The sequence below is a fragment of the Macaca mulatta genome, chromosome 8 (assembly GCF_049350105.2).
Source record: "Macaca mulatta isolate MMU2019108-1 chromosome 8, T2T-MMU8v2.0, whole genome shotgun sequence".
Lineage (NCBI taxonomy): Eukaryota > Metazoa > Chordata > Mammalia > Primates > Cercopithecidae > Macaca > Macaca mulatta.
The window spans coordinates 144,011,945-144,030,805 of NC_133413.1; the positions used below are offsets into that span (position 1 = coordinate 144,011,945).

Consider the following 18,861-nt stretch of genomic DNA (forward strand, 5'->3'; position numbering starts at 1 on the left):
AACAGGGGGAGTGTCTGTTGAATTATTGTCGTTGCTGTTTCTCTGCTGCGTCTGTCCCAGTGTTTATCACAGGACATGACACGCAGTAGGTCCTGCCAAGTATTTGCTATGTGATGAGTGGATGCGGCCTGGAGCTCTGGGTCTGGGGCTGGGGTGGCCCACACCTGGATGGACAATCGTCTGTGGGTACTCTCTGCCGGTGGACAGCGGCACAGGGATGGGATGAGCAGATGATGGTGAGGAAAATTCCCTCCGTTTTTGAAAAACACACAGACAATGAGGGTGAGAGTAGGGATAGGGCTGAGGTGGGGGTATCAAGCTGATTTCCACTTTTCTTTTCTTCTTTTCTGTTCTGTTCTTTCCTTTTTTTATTTTTATTTTTAATTTTTGAGGCAGATTCTTACTCTGTTGCTCAGCCTGCAGTGCAGTGGCACAATCTTGGCTCATTGCAGCCTCAGACTCCCCAGGTTCCAGCGATTCTGCTGCCTCAACCACCTGAGTAGCTGGGATTATAGATATCCCCAACCACGCCGGGCTAACTTTTTTTTTTTTTTTTTTTTTTTTTTTTTTTTACGTAGTATTGCTCTGTCTCCCAGGCTGGAGTGCAGTGGCATGATCTTGACTCACTGCAGCCTCCACCTCCCAAGTTCCAGCAGTTCTCCTGCCTCAGCCTCCTGGGTAACTGGGATTACAGGCTTGTGCCCCTACACCTGGCTAATTTTTGTATTTTTAGTAGAGACAGGGTTTCACCATGTTGGCCAGGCTGGTCTTGAACTCCTGGCCTCAGATGATCCACCTGCCTCGGTCTCCCAAAGTGCTGGATTGCAAGTATGAGCCACCACGCCCGGCCTGATTTTTATATTTTTAGTAGAGATGGAGGTTTCGCCATGTTGGCCAGGCTGGTCTTGAACTCCTGACCTCAGATGATCCGCCAGCCTCGGCCTCCCAAAGTGCTGGGATAACAGGTGTGAGCCACTGCACTTGGCCAATTTTCACCTTTCTTTTTCTTTTTTTTTTTTTTTTGGAGGGGGGTGGGTGGGGAGGGTGGAGTTTCGCTCTTGTCACCCAGGCTAGAGTGCAATTGCTCGATCTCAGCTCACTGCAACCTCCGCCTCCTGGGTTCAAGGGATTCTCCTGCCTCAGCCTACCAAGTAGCTGGGATTACGGGCATGCACCACCACACCTGGCTAATTTGTGTATTTTTAGTAGAAACGGTTTCACCATGTTGGCCAGGCTGGTCTCAAACTCCTGACCTCAGGTGATCCACTTGTCTTGGCCTCCCAAAGTGCTCAGATTACAGGTGTGAGCCACTGTACCTGGCCAATTTTCACCTTTCTTAAGGACCCACATCCCAGAACCTGCTACATTACTGTGAGGAATCACACGGAATCACGCATGCACATAACTTAGAGTCAAATCTTTTGTTTTTCTTTCTTTGAGATAGAGTTTCACTCTTGTCACCCAGGCTGGAGTGCAATGGCACGATCTTGGCTCACTGCAACTTCTGCCTCCTGGGTTCAAGCAATTCTCCTGTCTCAGTCTCCCAAGTGGCTGGGATTACAGGCACTTGCCACCACACCCAGCTAATTTTTGTATTTTTTAGTAGAGACGGGTTTCAGCATGTTGGCCAGGCTGGTCCTGAACTCCTGACCTCAGGTGATCCACCTGCCTAGGCCTCCCAATGTGCTGAGATTGCAGGCGGGAGTCACCACGCCAAGCCGAGTCAAATCATTTGTATCCACTAACTCTAAATAAATATATAGGTAGAAATAATGCATATATGCATGCTTCTATAATTTATTTCTACTAACTAGACATAGACAGTATTTGCATCTGTTGAAAATAGGTAAATTATTTGTTTTCTTAAATTATAGATGGCATATTTATGACAAGCACACATAAATTGTGAGTGCACATTATAAATATATATTATAAATATACATTATAAATGTCTGTCTGCAGACATTTACGAGCTGTATGCCGTGTGCCAAGCTTTGTGCTAAGCACTTTACAGTCATTATTTCATTTTATCTTCATTGCTGTCCCGTGGAGAAGATAAAATGCACTGGCTTTCAGCTTTCTCTTTTTAAAATAGAACCTATTTTAAAAATAAAATACAGCACAGAAACTTCAACATATAGAAGAGACAGAAGCTTTGCAGCGTCCTGGAGATGCTCTCAGCATTCCTGCCTCCATCTCTACCCTACCCTCCAAGCCAAAGAGGCAGAGGCAAGAGGACCGGATTACTGGGCTAAGATGCTCACCCGTTTCCAGCTGTGTGACCTGGGGCAAGTTGCTTAAATCTCTGAGCTCCAGTTTCCTTACCTCTAAAAATCCCCAAACATTAATTACGATAATACAATTAGATAATGTATTAAAAATAAGAAAAACCTTCTAACTCAGTGACTGGCACATAGTGAGTACAAAATATTTGTTTTCTGAATTTCCTTCTACCTTAGGTTGGCTTCCCCAGAAGCAGATCCTGAAATAAGGAATGCGAAAGTGCTGCATTAGGAAGTGCGCACCTGAAAACACTGGTGTGGTTGTGGGGCAGTGGGCTTGTGTAGGGGAGGAGACCAAGCAAGGTTGTGATGTCAAGCAAAGGCCCATGGAGGGTGATTTTGGCTCAACCCCTCAGAGGAGCTTGGGAAATGGTGTAGGTCATACTTCAGAGCTGCCCTAGGCAGGGGCCAAGGAGCTGCAGCATTGATATTCTGCACCCATCAACTCAAGGCTGTTCCCAGGGACTCTGCCCATTGCACTGACCCCCAGAGCGGGTTCCAGCTGCTTCAGAGCAGCCTTTTATCAAAGTGAGGGAGTGATGTGGGTTCTGTTGGGAGTTAAATGCACTAGGAGCCACATGCCTTGGATGGTCAGATTTCCCTGGGTGAGGTGGACAGGGTTCTGACTAATGACGCCCACAGAGTCCTAATATATGATGATCTGCAGAAGTCTCTGGAACCATTTAGAAGAAGGGCTTTCTTCATCATCTCTGCCATTACTGGACCAAATCCAAGTGCCAAGTACAATCCGAGCCCTCCTTACTGTGGATTCGCCCCTTGGTGTCTGGCAGCTCCTTCTCATTGGAGGCTCATGTGGCAACACAGTGAAAGACCCAGTATCTCTGGGTACCAGGGTGCCTCTGCACAAAGCACTAGCCCTAGGGCACTGGAGATACATCTGTACTTTTTGCTGTAGATTAGAATCAGGAGGGTGCATTTCTCCAAAGGTACCTGGAGGACAGTGACCAGACACACTCCAGGACTAAGCACATGGAGGCAGCCCTTTCCCGAGGGCTCACTTCATGCCTTTTCCTTGGATATCACTCAGTCCTCTGATCTTCACACTAGCTCCAGGAGGCATTTTGTTCTTTTCATTCCCATTTTCCAGATGGAGATACTGAGACTCAGAGGCTCTGCAACTTTAAGGTCTCAGAGTTAGTTACTGTCAGAACAAGAATTTCAACCCCAATCTTTCAGACTTCCCCTCACCACTCTGCCCTTCAATTAACCTAAGAGATTTGGGAGCCAGGAGGAAGACTCTGACATTGCTAATTAGAGAGATACTATAGGGACTACAACAAATCTGGAGAACGAACTCTAAGATCACCAAGTGGTGCCCCTGGAACTTGTCCAGCTGCCCAAATATGGAAGAGAATGAGACTTCAAGGAGGGATGATCCCTTCTGTCTGTGGAATTAACCTATGTTAATTTATTTCCTGCTAAATTTCAAGCCGCAGTATAGAAGCTTTAATTAACACTCAGAACCAAGGATGTGTCCAATGGGACCGTCCTGAGAACGTGTGCATACAAGCTCATCTCTAAACTCATCCCTAATACTAATTAGCCCCACAAGTTCTCCAAGGGCCTTGTCTGCTAATTTGGAACCTGGCGATGAGCTCTATCTCTGCCTAGCCTTGGAGATCAAGGACACAAATCTCTTCATCTCCGTTATCAATGTCATGCCAATGGCCCAAGGGGACCATGGAATCATTAATGACTCCCCATTGGTTGGCAGAGCAACTTGAAGCCCTTCACAAAGCGACTCTGCCCGGTTTGCTCCTCCACATCCAACTGTGACATAATGGGGTTGGTTCCGTGGACAACACTGCTGCAGTCTGGTAAGGACATTGGTCTCACCCCCTAATATGCTGATCTTGGATGGAAATGTACGTTCTTGAGGCTTTGAACACAAAGATGAACACAAGAACACTTCAGAAGAGTGTGGGGCTGGCAGTTGGGAAGCCCAAGACCTTTTCCCAGCAGCACCAGATTTTTTCCTGTGGAGTTTGTCATTACTTCTCTGCATCCCAGTTGCCTTAGCTGTAAAAGGGGGCTGTAATTCTTACAAAACCCTTGTTCCAGGATCTACAACACTTAGAAAAGTGCCAGACACATCGTAAGCATAAAAAATAAAAATAAAAAATACTAAAGTTAACCCTTGATGTTAAGATTCTCCAACCTCAGCCTCTGAGTTCCCCCTCATCCCCACTGCAGGGACCAGGACCAATGTCTGTGCACCAAGACATGCCGTGTCAATGCTCCCAGACCACAGTGGCCACTGCCTCAGAGGTCTTCTCTATCATCTCTTGCTGCCTGCCTCTCAAACTGCATTGTGATGTCTTTCAAAAATCAATCTAATAATGCCACTCTCATTACTTGGAAGTTTATCCCGGGTCCAGGTCTACCTATAAGACCCAGCCTAAACTAACCTGTGACTGCCTCTTGCCTCATTTCTCTTTTTGTTTTTTGGAGATGGAGTCTTGCTCTGTCACCCAGACTGGAGTGCAATGGTGCAATCTGGGCTCACTGCAACCTCAGCCTCCTGGGTTCAAGAGATTCTCGTGCCTCAGCCTCTGGAGTAGCTGAGATTACAGGTGCTCACCACCACAGCTGGCTATTTTTTTTTTGTATTTTTAGTAGAGATGGGGTTTTGCCAATTTGGCCAGGCTAGTCTCGAACTCCTAATCTCAAGTGATCTGCCTGCCTCTGCCTCCGAAAGTGCAGGGATTACAGGCATGAGCCACCATGCCCAGCCCTTTCACCTCATTTCTGATTGCACTCTGCTCGGCTCATGCTTCTGTTGCAGCAGTGTGCTCCTTGCTGTTCTGGGAGCTGTGAGCATGCCTCTGCCTCAGGGTCTTGCCTCTGCCTTCCCCTCCTCCTGGAACCTTCTCACAGCTATAGCATTGCTCATTCATTTCCTTCATCTCTCAGTTTAAAGCTGACTTCATTTGAGAAGGTACCTGAATCATGTTCACAAGACAGGACAGGATGAACAGGAGGTTCAAAATCATGGCTTAAAATAATAGTTGAAGGGCTGGGTATGGTGGCTTAGCCTGTAATTGCAGCACTTTAGGAGGCCAAGATGGGAGGATCACGAGGTTAGGAGATCAAGACCATCCTAGATAACACAGTGAATCCCTGTCTCTACTAAAAATACAGAAAATAAGCCAGGTGTGGTGGTGCTCACCTGTAGTCCCAGCTACTCGGAAGGCTTAGGCAAGAGAATCGCTTGAACCCAGGAGGCGGAGGTTGCAGCGAGCCGAGAATGCGTCACTGCACTCCAGCCTGGGCGACAGAGGGAGACACTGTCTCAAAAAAAATCAGAAAAGCAAAAAAAAAAAAAAAAAAAAAAAAAACACAAACAAAACAAAAATGGTTGAAGAACAAGGGCAGTTTAGCCCAGGGAAGAGGCACTGGGGGATTGGGAGACAGGACTGAGTTGGAATCATCATGCTTCTTAGGGGCTGTCTTGGAAAACCAGCAGTCCTGCTTTGTGAGGAAGTTTGGGGAGAACAAGGATGAAGAGTAGACACCACAGAGAGATAGCCACATCTTTAAGGTAACACTGGGAGAGAACATTATCCCCGTCAGACGTGTCTGCAGCTGGGTTGAACAGCTTCAGGATATTTGAAAGTGGAGGCTGAAGAACCACTGGGCGAGAGAATTCAGCTATTCTAGTTGGAGGATGGAGTGTTTGTACGTGGATGTAGGTACTGAATTTGGTAAAATTCCAAACTGGAGCTTCTGGACTTCTTCACTGTTTTCCTAAGCATTTTGTCTCCAGAAGCCCTTGGTGAGACTGCCAATGACCCTGGGAGGGGGCAGGTTTCTTGGCCAGGATCAGACCTTTGAACTTCACATGCTGCTGAGACTGGGGGAGTGGGTGCAGCCTCCTTTATTCTCTAAGACAATGGCCCTTCTACACTTATTAAAAGGCATCAAAATATTTTGTTTCAGGGTTTCTCAAACATGTCAAAGACAGGAAACCCTGTGATCTAGGGCACTGCACTGCCCCAGTCTCTCTCCCATGACCTCCCATGGCATTTTGCTTCGAGGTCTATCTGAGGAATTGGTGCAATGTACTGTAAGGATGTATTTGACCCCTCCAAAAAATGAGTTAATGAGTTTTTTATTTTTTGTTTTTATGAGATGGAGTCTCACTCTGTCACCCAGGCTGGAGTGCAGTGGTATGATCTCGGCTCACTGCAGCCTCAGCCTCCTGGGTTCAAGTGATTCTCCTGCCTCAGCCTCCCTAGTAGCTAGGATTACAGGCGCCACTACCATGCCTGGCTAATTTTTTTGTATTTTTAGTAGAGATGGGGTTTTGCCAGTTTGGTTAGGCTGGTCTCGAACTCCTCACCTCAGGTGATCCACCTGCCTCTGCCTCTGAAAGTGCAGGGATTACAGGCATGAGCCACCACGCCCGGCCCTCTCACCTCATTTCTGATTGCACTCCGCTCGGCTCATGCTTCTGTTGCAGCACTGTGCTCCTTGCTGTTCTAGGAGCTGCGAGCATGCCTCTGCCTCAGGGTTTTGCCTCTGCCTTCCCCTCCTCCTGGAACCCTTCTCACAGTTACAGCGTTGCTCATTCAGTTCTTTCATCACTCAGTTTAAAGCTGACTTCATTTGAGAGGGTACCTGAAATATGTTCACAAGACAGGATAGGTTGACCAGGAGGTTCAAAATCATGGTTTAAAATAACAGTTGAAGAACAAGGGCAGTTTAGTCCAGGGAAGAGGCACCTGGGCATTGGGGGACAGGACTGAGTTGGAATCGTCATGCTTCTTAGGGGCTATCGTGGAAAAACAGCAGTCTTGCTTTGTGAGGAAGTTTGGGGAGAACAAGGACGAACAGCTAGACACCACAGGGAGATAGTCACATCTTTAAGGTAACACTGGGAGAGAATATTATCCCCATCAGACTGGTCCAGAGCTGGGTTGAGCAGCCTTGAAAGTGGAGGCTGAGGATCCATCGGGCAAGAGAATTCAGCTATTCCAGTTGAAGGGCAGAGTGTTTGTACCCGGATATAGGTACTGAATTTGGTAAAATTCCAAACTGGAGCTTCTGGACTTCTTCACTGTTTTCCTAGGCATTTTGTCTCTGGAAGCCCTTGGTGAGACTATCAATGACCCTGGGAGGGGGCAGGTTTCTTGGCCAGGATCAGACCTTTGAACTTCACATGCTGCTGAGACTGGGGAAGTGGGTGCAGCCTCCTTTATTCTCTAAGACAATGGCCCTTCTATACTTATTAAAAGGAATCAAAATATTTTGTTTCAGGTTTGTCAAACATGTCAAAGACAGGAAACCCTGTGATCTAGGGCACTGCACTGCCCCAGTCTCTCTCCCATGACCTCCCATGGCATTTTGCTTTGACGTCTATTTCGGTAATTGGTAGAATGTACTGTAAGGATGTATTTGACCCCTCCAAAAAACCAGTTAATGAGTTTTTTAAATTTTTAAATTTTTAATTTTTTTTTTGAGATGGAGTTTCACTCTGTTGCTCAGGCTGTAGTGCAGTGGTATGATCTCGCCTCAGCCTCCCGGGTTCAAGCGATTCTCCTGCCTAAGCCTCCCGAGCAGCTGGGATTACAGGTGCATGCCACCATGCCCGGCTAATGTTTTGTATTTTTAGTAGAGATGGGGTTTAACCACATTGGCCAGGCTGGTCTCGAACTCCTGACCTCAGGTGGTCCACCCATCTCGGCCTCCCAAAGTGCAGGTGTTGGGATTACAGGCATGAGCCATCGTGCCCAGCCCCCCAAATGAGTTTTTTGTGTGTAGAGTTTATGTTGTATTTATTTCTGTATCCCCAGTTGAGTTCAATGTGTGTGTGTATGTGTGTGTGTGTGTGTGAGAGAGAGAGAGAGAGAGTTGGGGAGTGAGGGGATGGTTTATTCAATCTGTGTGCAGATTGAATAAACCAGATGACATTTAAATGATAATCATGATGCAACTTTTCAACCTTAGACAGTTTTGGTTACTGTCCTCTGACTGTGGATGAAAATGATAGACCAATAATTTCTTTTTACTCAAAGGAAAATTAGCAGACATTTCTGCATTGCTTTAGTTTTTCACTTCGAAATTTGAGACTTCGAAATTTGAGAGTTGTGGTGATTCCAGTCACACATATTTACTAGAACTCTCAGCTGCCTTGGTGCTAAATCTTCTCTTTTCTTGTGGCTTGGGTTGGCTTTGGGGTGCAGCCTGCAGTGGCAAATGGGAGTGTGGTGACTTCTGCTTCTGTTCCATCTCTCTGCCTGGTCTGCTCTTTTCCTTCTCTATGGCTAGTTCTGATGTGCCATAGAAAGTACAAACAGACCTATCAAAAAAGTCTCCCTAGAGCCGTCCTAGTTATAAACTAGCTTTGTCCACTCGGGCCTGGCTGTTGCTCCAAAGAACAGGCTCTTCCTCCTGTGGGCTCTGGACGGCCCTCCAGGACCTCCCTGCTCCCCCCTGAGCCAGGCAGATGGGCTCCTGAATCCCCTTCTTTGGCCACCAGGTGCTCACCTGCAGCTTCTTGTTCCTCCTCTTTCTACCCTCCACTGAGAAGGATCTGAGGCTATTCTAAGCTGCCTGCTATAGCCCACGTTTTGCAGAGTCACTGTCTGACCACGGTGTGCACTTAGGCCCCTGCCTGTCTATGAGCGAACATACTCCAAAGAAGCAGCACACTCATGGCCCCCAGGGCAGCTGGTCATCTTCTTCAATCACTTAGGCAGAAGTCAGACCTAGTTTATCTTATTCCACAGGATAGAATGGAACAGGTCCTTGCAAGCCCCCTTGAAGACCCTCTTTCTGGAGCAGGGGTGGAAGGTAGCACCCTGCGCAGTGCAAGGGATAGGGGATCTCACCTTATGGACTCACATCACTCTCTCCAGAGGTTTCTCCACCACTCTCTTTTTAGTTTCTTTCTCACCTTGATGTTTCCCACTGAGGGATCCAAAGAGCAGTAGAACAGGCTTTCCTTCATTCTTTTTGTAAATTTTGCAACCGCCTGTGTTGGTGTGGGCTTTTCCCCACACCTCCTGGGGGATTCTGTTGGCCTAGTCCAGGCACGGTGTTTAAATTGTGGCAGGAAGAGTACCATTGGAACAGCCTGTTGCTTGTATGATCCACCATGTGTCAGGCTCTGGGGAGTGAACAGGGCTGAAAAGGGGAATGAGGCCAGGCTTGTGCTCTGGAGGAGTGCTTAATCTGGTGGGTGGAGGGAGGGAGAGGGACAGAGAGAGACAGAGACAGAGTGCTTCCGTCAGCCCGTATTTACTGAGTGCCTACAGACGTCAGGTATGATGCTAGGTCCTCAGCAAGCACAGGTGAAGAAAATGGGCATGGTCCTCGGCATTACATATAACATTGTAAGGTCCAGAGGGCATGCAAGGGAGAGCAGTAAAGCCGAGGGCAGAGAGGTGAGGGGCCTGGGGAGCAGAGCACTTATGTTCTTGTGGGTGATTGTCAAGGACTTTGGCTTTCACCATGATAGGGAGCCATTGGAGGGTTGAAAGGTGTATCATGATCTGATCTATGTTTCAGAAGGGTCATTGTGGCCGCTGTGCCCTCATAGGGGCACAGGGCAGAAGCAGTGAGACCAGTTTGGGGGCTAATGGAGCAACGCTGTGGAGCAACGTGTGAATGATAGGAATGATGAGAAGCGGTCAGCTACGGGGTTTATTTGAAAGTACAGCCAACATTTGCTAATGGATTCCATGTAAAAAGTGACTTCAGGTCTTTGGACCAAACTCCAAAAGAATGAAATTACCATAAACTAGGATGAAGACAATCGTGGGAAGAGGAAGTTGGAGGAAGGGTGGGAAATCAGAAATTTTTGGACAGGTAAAGTTTGAGATGTTTTTTATCCAGTCCAGTGGAGATATTTGTGTGCAAGAGAGATATTAGACCTCTCCATAATAAAACTGGGGGAGTCATCAAGGAATAGATGATATTCTGTATTATCATTATAGGTCATTATCTTGAGGTGCTGACTTCAAAGGTGCATGTAGAAAGAGAAGTCTGGGGGAATAAGCTTTGGTCATTCCAGTGTTTGTTGGTGGCTGACATGGGGAAGAACTGACAAGCGAGAAGTCAGTGGAGGAGGAGGACACTCCAGAGCCATGTCCTAGAAGCCAAATGAAGAATGGGTTTCACCAGGAAGCAGTGATTAATTTATCAAACGTGGCTGGTACAATGAAATATAACAAGCCTGAGGCATAACTGTTGGATATAGCAATGTGCAGGCGATTGGTGTCCTTGACAATGGTTCTTTTGTTGGATTAGTGGAGACAGAATTAGGGTTGGTTGGAGTTAAATAGAGAATGAAAAAATGGTGAATGTAGACAATTCTTTCCAAGAGGGGGAAGGGAGATGCATGGTCAAGAGAGAATATTTGAAAGATAAAAATATAATACAGCTGATTAAAATAATAATGCAAAAGAGAAAGATGAGAATGGAGAGAAGATAGGATGTAGGAGAAGAACTAGCTTTATATAGGAACATACAGAGTCAGTAGCATCTGAAAGGAGGTAGAGTTTGGGAGTATAGGTGCAGGGAGGTACATGAGGTAGTGGAACTACGTGGAATTTATCTTCTAATTGCCAAACTTTCTCAGCAAAGTAGCAAGAAGAGGGTAAAAGTGGAGAGAATTTTTGGAAGTCTGAGAAGAGAGCAGCCATGGAGTAGTCTAAAATAGTAGGAGATTGGATTGATGCAAGAAAGGCAGAAAGATAGCTGCATAGCCGTAAAGACTCACTTGAGATTGGTGATCAGGTTGTATTAATTTAAAATCAACATTGTTTTGGGTTTTCTTCCAGTGAAAGACAGTTGTTTGGGTTTAGGCAGAGAGTGGGAGTAGTGAGGATTTAACAAAAATTGGAGTTTTTCCAGGAAAGTACTACGACAAAGAAAAGGGCAGGGGAGATAAAGGTGTATGAAAGAGATGATTATAATGGTGCTCTGTGACATCTATGCTAGGCTGGAGGGAAGTGGCGGTGTGAGTGGGGTGGGGCACAACAAAAATACGGTAGGGTCAACGGATTATATGGTTGTGTTGAGGCCAAGGACTTATAGTTAATGTACTATATAGCAGATTGACTGCAAATAAGAGAGGTGGTGGTCTGAGAGAGAAATTCTTGAGGTTGGAATTCTGGAGGGGCTACAGTCACTATAATGACAAGGTCTAGGAGTGAGTAGGAGGTAATGGAGGAAGTCAAGTTCAAAGGCCATAGCCATTGCCTGGGAAAACCATGGTGGTGGCTTGAGTTGAAATGGCAAAAGAAGATGGAGAAAAGCATATGGTGATGAACATTTCAATATGATCATGGGACTCCACGCAGCACAGCATTTTCAAGAACTCCAGAGTCTGATCGCTTGGGTTCTTTTCCTGGCTCCATCATTTACAAGCTCTGTGATCTTGGGTAAATTATCTCCAAATGTGATGTAGGTGAACAATAACACCTACCTCATGCCCGTGTCATGAGAAGTAAATAAGTTTATACAGGCAAAGTACTTGGAGTATAATAAAATATTAATAGCTGGTAATAATCTGTAATTCCTAGGCCTGGCCCCCTATTGTGGATCTCCATGGCCTGGCCTATAGCAGAGGTTCTACAGGAGCACTACCTGTTCCCCTGGGGACTTATATGCTAAGAACGACTGGTATTTTAAGCAAAAAAATGACATGGGACGAGTTAGGTTTTATAAAGGTGACTATTCACTGCAAGGAGAATGGTTTATTTCAAATTTCAGATGAAAGAAGGGCTTGAGATTTCAATGTGCATTGAAGCGGGACAAGCATTGTAATGTGTGTAGAAATGGGCCTATAGGTAAGAGAAGGTGCTCCTTGTTACATTACTCAAGGTCCTTCAGAGTTGCTACCCTGCCACCCCGCTTTTCCTGGTAGCTGGATCTCCAGCCACTGCCTCTGCTCAGCATTAGGCACAATTCCCCGAGCCAAACTCACACCTTGGTTTATGGGAGACCTCTCAACCCTTTCGCTGGCCATACTCTTATTCATCCTTCAAAACTCAGTTCTCAGCCCATCTGTGTAGACTTCCCTCGTGTCCAAAGCTTGAATAGTTCCCACTTGCTCTCTTCGTTAGGATATCCAAACTGGTTATATTTGCTGTATTTATAAAGGTAGGTAGCATAAGACTTAAGATTTTCCTCTTTTAGGGATAAAATTGACCCCTAAAACTCACTGGCCACTTTACTCTTTAGCCTTGGAGGAATCAAGCTTCCATATTTGTTCAGAGAACACAATGGTTGATTCTTGTGGTGTACATACCCCATGGTCTTTTCGAGATCATGGCGGAAAATATTGACTCTCTTTTTGTTTCAGTGTTTTTCTCAGTCTCTGGAGGATTGTAGACAGTTAGTAGGCCAACAGCAGGGCTCTTATCTGGAAGCCTCTGTCAGATTTCCCACTGAGGCCTAAGGCTGAGAACCATTTTTTTTTCTTTCATGCTTCAAGTTGGGAGTGATTTGTGTCTGCTGTCTATAGCTCTCAAAGACCTGTGGGTACTGTTTCTCAAAAAATAAAAAAATCACATTATTTCAACAGGGAGAACATGCAGAGCTGGCGCAGATTCAGCTAGATCATCTTCGAAATCTTATGCTAACCAGCTGTTGGCGTTTCCAAGAGAGAGTGTGGGAGTAGCCTGAGACCCGACCCTCTTCCCAGGAATATATTGCGGTTATGGTCAGACTTCAGGTCCCACTGCAGAAGCCCTGGGTAGCAAATGCCCAGTTGTAGATAAAACCCTAAGGGTCTTTCCTCCTTCAAATAGATGTGGTGGAGGAGTGGTGGTGGCTTGAGATTTACTAGGACTTTTGAAACCAAGGAACTTCCCTAAGCGGAGGGCTGGATTCTGGGGGTAATGTTTGAATGCTGTCTAGAGAGAATAGAGGGGCTGCAGGAGAACCTTTTGGGGACTCCTCATGGTTTTTTTTTTTTTTTTTTTTTTTCAGATGGAGTTTTGCTCTTGTTGCCCAGGCTGGGGTGCAACGGTGTAATCTTAGCTCACCGCAACCTCCGCCTCCTGGGTTCAAGCAGTTCTCCTGCCTCAGCCTCCCAAGTAGCTGGGATTACAGGCATGCTCCACCATGCCCGGCAAAGTTTTGTATTTTTAGTAGAGACGAGGTTTTACCATGTCGGTCAGGCTGGTCTTGAACTCCCGACCTCAGGTGATCTGCCCGCCTTGGCCTCCCAAAGTTCTGGGATTACAGGTGTGAGCCACTGCACCCGGCCCCTCATGTCTCTTTCTGCTTTATTCTTTATTTGTTAAATGCTAGCATTTAAAAAACTGTGGTAAAATCCACATAACACAAAATTTACCATCTTAACCATCTTTAAGTATCCAGTTCAGCGGTATTAAGTGCATCCACATTACTGTGCAACTGTCACCACCACCTCATATAAATGAAATCACATAATATTTGTCCTTTTGTGACTGGCTGATTCCACTTAGCATGATGTCCTCAAGGTTCATGCACATTGTAGCAGGTGTCTGAACTTCCTTCCTTTTTGAAGGCTGAGTAATATTCCATTGTATATACATCCCACATTTTGTTTATTCATTCATCCATCCATGGACACTTGGGCTATGTTCACATTTTGGCCATTGTGAATAGTGCTGCTGTGAATACAGGCATATTTTACTCTTTATTATAAAAGAATAAAAATTAGACCTATTCCTAGTGGGGAGATACATCTGACTTTGCCAAATGTATAAAACTGGCCTCTGAGAAGGACTCAACATGGAGGGTTGAGGATGGTTCTAATCCTAGAGCCTTCCTGCCCCAACCTGAGAGTGACCTTGGAAAAAATGGCTCCCTGCATGCTGTATGGGTGTGGGAGAGAGTTCTGGAAGGCTGGACCATGAGGGCTACAACGTGCAGTGAACTGTCCATGACCAAGCACAGTAAGCTGGAGAGAAGAACCCGTGACCACTCCAGTGCACTCCAGTAGCCCCCTGGGGACTCTGTGCTCCCTGCAGAGTGGCAGAGGAGGGTACTGGGCAGTAGCCAGATGGAAGACAGAGGTGTAGCCAGGCAGCCTGTGTCAGTGTCCTGGCTATGCTGTCTGCTGCCATCAGGACAGCTTGCTCACATGTTTAGCTCTCGTTTTCCTCATTTGTAAACAGGGATGATGATCTCAGTGCCCCACTCACCAGGTGGCTGTTAGAATGAAATGTGACAACATATGTAAGGTAATTAGCATAACGTCTGGGTCAGAGGACAATCTCGGTAAATATTCGCTGTTTTTGTCATTATTATTTCCCTCTTCTTTGAAGCTGGAGACTCCAGGATTTGCTGTACCCTTTGGAAAGATTAATCAGCCCTGGCCTGTTAGGCATCTTCTAGGAGCTGGGGGAATAGACAGAGAGCCAAGTGAGTTTTTTTCATGAGCAGCTTAGAACTACTGATTGACTAAGTCAACATTTTTCTAACAGGCAGTGATGGGCATATTAGTGCACGCTGGTGGTGCTGCATCATCACTTTTTGCTCGTGAGTGTTTTTTTTTTTTTTTTTTTCACAGTGTCTCGCTCTTGTCACCCAGGCTGAAGTACAGTGGTCCAAGCTCTGCTCACTGCAAACTCCGCCTCCCAGGTTCAAGAGATTCTCCTGTCTCAGCCTCCCAAGAAGGTAGGATTATAGATGTTTGCCACCACGCCTGGCTAATTTTTGTATTTTTAGTAGAGACAGGGTTTCACCATGTTGGCCAGGCTAGTCTAGATCTCCTGACATCAAGTAATCTGGCCTCCTAGGCCTCCCAAAGTGCTGGGATTACAGGTGTGAGCCACCGCACCTGGCTGCCTATGAGTGTTCCCGCCCCCCCAACCCCCCGACAGTGGTCCCTTGAGGGCAGGACCTGAATTTTATTCATCTTGTGCCCTTTGTGCCCAGGACATAGCTGGCCACAAAATGGGCAGCAAGTTATGCTCAAGGACTTCGGGGTTTGGCCTTGTGCTTTCTGCGAGTCTTGCCCTCACCTGGGTGTGGCCTCTGTGGGAAGAGCAGGCAGGCCCCAGTGAACATCAGCAGTGCGTTTTCCTAGAAGAAACTCCTCAGCTGCAGGCCTCTCATAAATGAGAGAGGAAGACTCCATGGGTTTAGAGATTGGGGCCTCGGCGATGATTTTACAAAATTCTGAAATGTTTTGGGGATGGAATCTTCTCAGGATGGTTCATGGGGTCGGGAACACCTGGAACAGGGCCTAGATCTGGACATCCCGTCCTGGAGGAGCCTGTTGCATTCTGTCCTGTCCATGCCCAGGGATTTCTGTGTCCCTCTCCTAGAAGCAGGGTGAGCCCCGGCTGCTGTCCAGCGAGGCCACTCCTGACACCTGTTGTGTTTGCCCAGCAGTGAGTGGGGAGCGATGGTTTTTGTTCTTAGGCAGGCACAAATGGGCGCTGTGTGCAAGGCCAGATTGGCCTGAGGCCCGGGCTAACTTTCCAGCACCATTTCCCCCTCTGTCCACGTGTCTTAGAGTTAGGCCCAACCTGAGTTCAGTTCCCAGCTTTGTTTTCATCACAGGTCAATTAGCCTCTCTATACCTTATTCTTCACCTGAAAAAAAAAAAAAAAACCCAAAAAGAAAAAACCCAGAGGCTTTTACTACCCTCCCAAGGCTGCTGTGAGGACCAGATGGGAGAAGCTAACCAAAGCACAGACCTCAGGGTCTACACCACAGAGAAAGGGCTGGGTGGTTTCCTTCCGTTTCTCAGCTCCCAGCACAAAATGTGTCTCAGTACACAATCGGCTCTTGTGCGTCTCCTGCTGGACTCAAGCTGCTCCCTCCCTCCGGGACCTGCATCTCCCATCTCCCCTAGAGAAACTGTGCTGAGTCTCAAGCTCCAGTCCCTCTGTACAGCCTTCTATGCCCAGCCCAAGCAGAACTGATGGTTCCCTTCTTTGTGGCCTGGGCCTTTGGTAGGCCCAACAGAATAAGATTTCCCTGCAGGTCTAAAATCTGGCATTTTCTGTATTGCTAGGATTTCCAGAGTTAAGGCATTTTTAACTGCCACACTGCCCAAGAGTACTAAAACCTTCTTTAAGCATATGAGATAGATATTTGCACACCAGTGTATACACACAGATGCAAGTCAATATTTTAAGACATTATTTCCAGTACGGGTTCTATAAATGACAAACATTCACCTCTCCTGGTAAGGAACACCCATCCGTACTATCAGACTGTTATTCGTAGCTCAGCAGAACACACACATCCTTGTGTGTCACTCATCAAAGCAAATTTCCTGTCCTTTCTTTTTTTCTGACATTACTAAACTATGATTTACGATAATAAAATACGCATTTTTCTATTGTGTAAGAATTTGGATGAAATCCCAGTGTGGAGAACAAAGATCAATCTGAACCCTGACGTTCAGAAGAGAAGTGCAGGCCCCACATATAGAAGGCAGAAGGGGCTGGTGCATGGCGGTACCTTCCTACAGTGCAGGAAGGACTGGTTGGAGGAGGCAGGTTGGAACATGAAGGAAGTTCCAAGAGGTCAAGAGGTATTGGGGTGGGAGATCCAGAGTTGGGCTCTAAGAGAACCTCCCTAGAGATAGGAGGAGAAGGAGAAAGGCAGTTGAGCACCATCAGGGCGGATGCTTGTGAGCTTCTGTACACCGGGTTGTGAAAGCGTGGAGTACTGGAGAACCTGGCACATGTCCCAGGGTCCTGGGGCAAACATGGAACACAGGCAGGTGGCACCTCTCACCTGGAGAAGGGAGAGGTGGGAGACAAGCGGAGCTGTGAGGAGACAAGGGGTGTGTTGTGTGAGCTGTATGAGGCAAGGACAGATAGATGGGTTTCCTGTGCAGCCTACTCAAAAGTGCTGCCCGCTAGGTGTGTGGGACCCACAGGAAGGTAGCTGCAGGCGGACTGGCCAAGTCAGAAGCCGAATGCAGGTTCTCAAGTGTCAGGACATGGTTTGGTGCAGGGATGCTTGTCAGCGTCTCTAGAGAACCAGTTCAAGGGGCAGCAACTGTGAGTCTGACAAGCAGACACCCACTGCGCCAGCTAAGTGGAAAGACTTTTGTCTCTTCTGCCTTTCATCCTCGTTCCTCTTAGTTCCTGACACTGGAGGGCCCAGAGGCAGCAGACAGAGTGGGAGCCACAGCTAGGGGAGTGCCCAAACCCGCTTGTCCCTGGCCTCTTGCTGCTGGTTCCCAAGGCAGAGGGCAGCCCGACTGATGCGATTTGCATGAGATAGAAGTTTAAGTATTACTCTTAAGTAATATTTTTTATCTTTTTTTAAAAATTTAAAGTCAATAACTTTTTACTGAAGGAATTCCATGTTGTGGTTTTTTCCACTGTACATCCAGGTCACTTTAGATCCTCTAAAGAACTGGAGTCAAAAGATTTATCTTCAAGTTAGCCCTTTTTAATGAAACTGAGGCTTACTTTAATCCAGTTGTCCTGTCAGTCCATAGTTCTTCTATTTTGGCTTCTTTCATCTCCTTTTAATATGGAAATACTGATGAAGACTTCAAAATTCATTAAGAATCTTTGGGATCTAATTTCTTCAACCAATTTACTTTAGAGTCATTTTTACTGTAGGTGGTGGATCTTCCTGGTTCTCAATTTGACACCCTCTCTTAACATGAATGAGTTCAAATCATATTCATTCCTAAGCGATCACATTCAAGAATAGTACAGATGTGTGGAATATGCCTATACCTTTAGCTCCAGACATCAAGTTCTCAAGATGAAAGCCTTTAAAACAAAAAACCATCATATGTATCAAGTCAACAAGAAATTGGAATACAAAATTAACATAGCTGAGGAGTTCCCTTGTATCCCATGCTGTTTAACTATTTATTCTACAGTCCTAGAATCAATCTTTTTTTTTTTTTTTTTTTTTTAATTAAGAGACAGGGCCTGTCTTTGTTACTCAGACTTGAGAACAGTGGTGCCATCAAAGCTCTGTGCAGCCTCCAACTCCTGGGCTCAATCCTCTTGCCTCAGCCTCCCCTTCCTGAGTAGCTACAACTATAGGCACATGCCCTAATACCCAGATAATTTTTAAATTTTTGTGGAGATGAGGTGTTTGTTACTTTCTTGTCCAGGCTGTTTTTGAACTCCTGGCTTCAAGCAAAACTCCCACCTCGGTGTGGGGATTGCAGGCATGAGCCACTGTGCCTGTCCTGGAACCAACCTTTATTGCTATCAATACTCCCACCAGTTAACTGTGTCAGGTATCATAATTTCCCTTCTTATATGTATTAAAACTCATACTGAACAATGAGTTCTGGGTTGCAAAGAAGATTTATTTTTTGCTCTTATCAGTAAGTCTTTGTCCACATGTTAAACAAAAACATACATAAGTGCAGAAGTAATATTTAAATATTACTCATCAAAGTATATTTCCTGTCTTTTTTTCCTAAAATTACTAAAATATGATTTATGATAACAAAATACTATTTTTCTACTGTGTTAGAATTTGGATGAAATCCCAGTATGGAGAACAAAGATCGATCAGAACTCTGACATTCAGGCCGGGCACAGTGGCTTACGCCTGTAATCCCAGCACTTTGGGAGGCTGAGGTAGTCGAATCACTTGAGGTCAGGAGTTCAAA

The 18,861-nt window shown here is 46.1% G+C and overlaps 1 long non-coding RNA gene and 1 other non-coding gene across 2 annotated transcripts; both read right to left on the reverse strand.

Moving 5' to 3' along the window:
* Positions 1-330: 330 nt before the first annotated feature.
* LOC144330856 (uncharacterized) lies at positions 331-7,436 on the reverse strand. The gene is made up of 2 exons (XR_013397438.1): positions 5,045-7,436; positions 331-3,421 (listed from the first exon to the last, which is right to left on the reverse strand). It is a non-coding gene; the product is annotated as an uncharacterized LOC144330856 (long non-coding RNA).
* Positions 7,437-18,487: 11,051 nt separating this feature from the next.
* LOC114680505 (small nucleolar RNA SNORA40) lies at positions 18,488-18,614 on the reverse strand. Its single transcript, XR_003732723.1, has one exon. It is a non-coding gene; the product is annotated as a small nucleolar RNA SNORA40 (small nucleolar RNA).
* Positions 18,615-18,861: the final 247 nt, after the last annotated feature.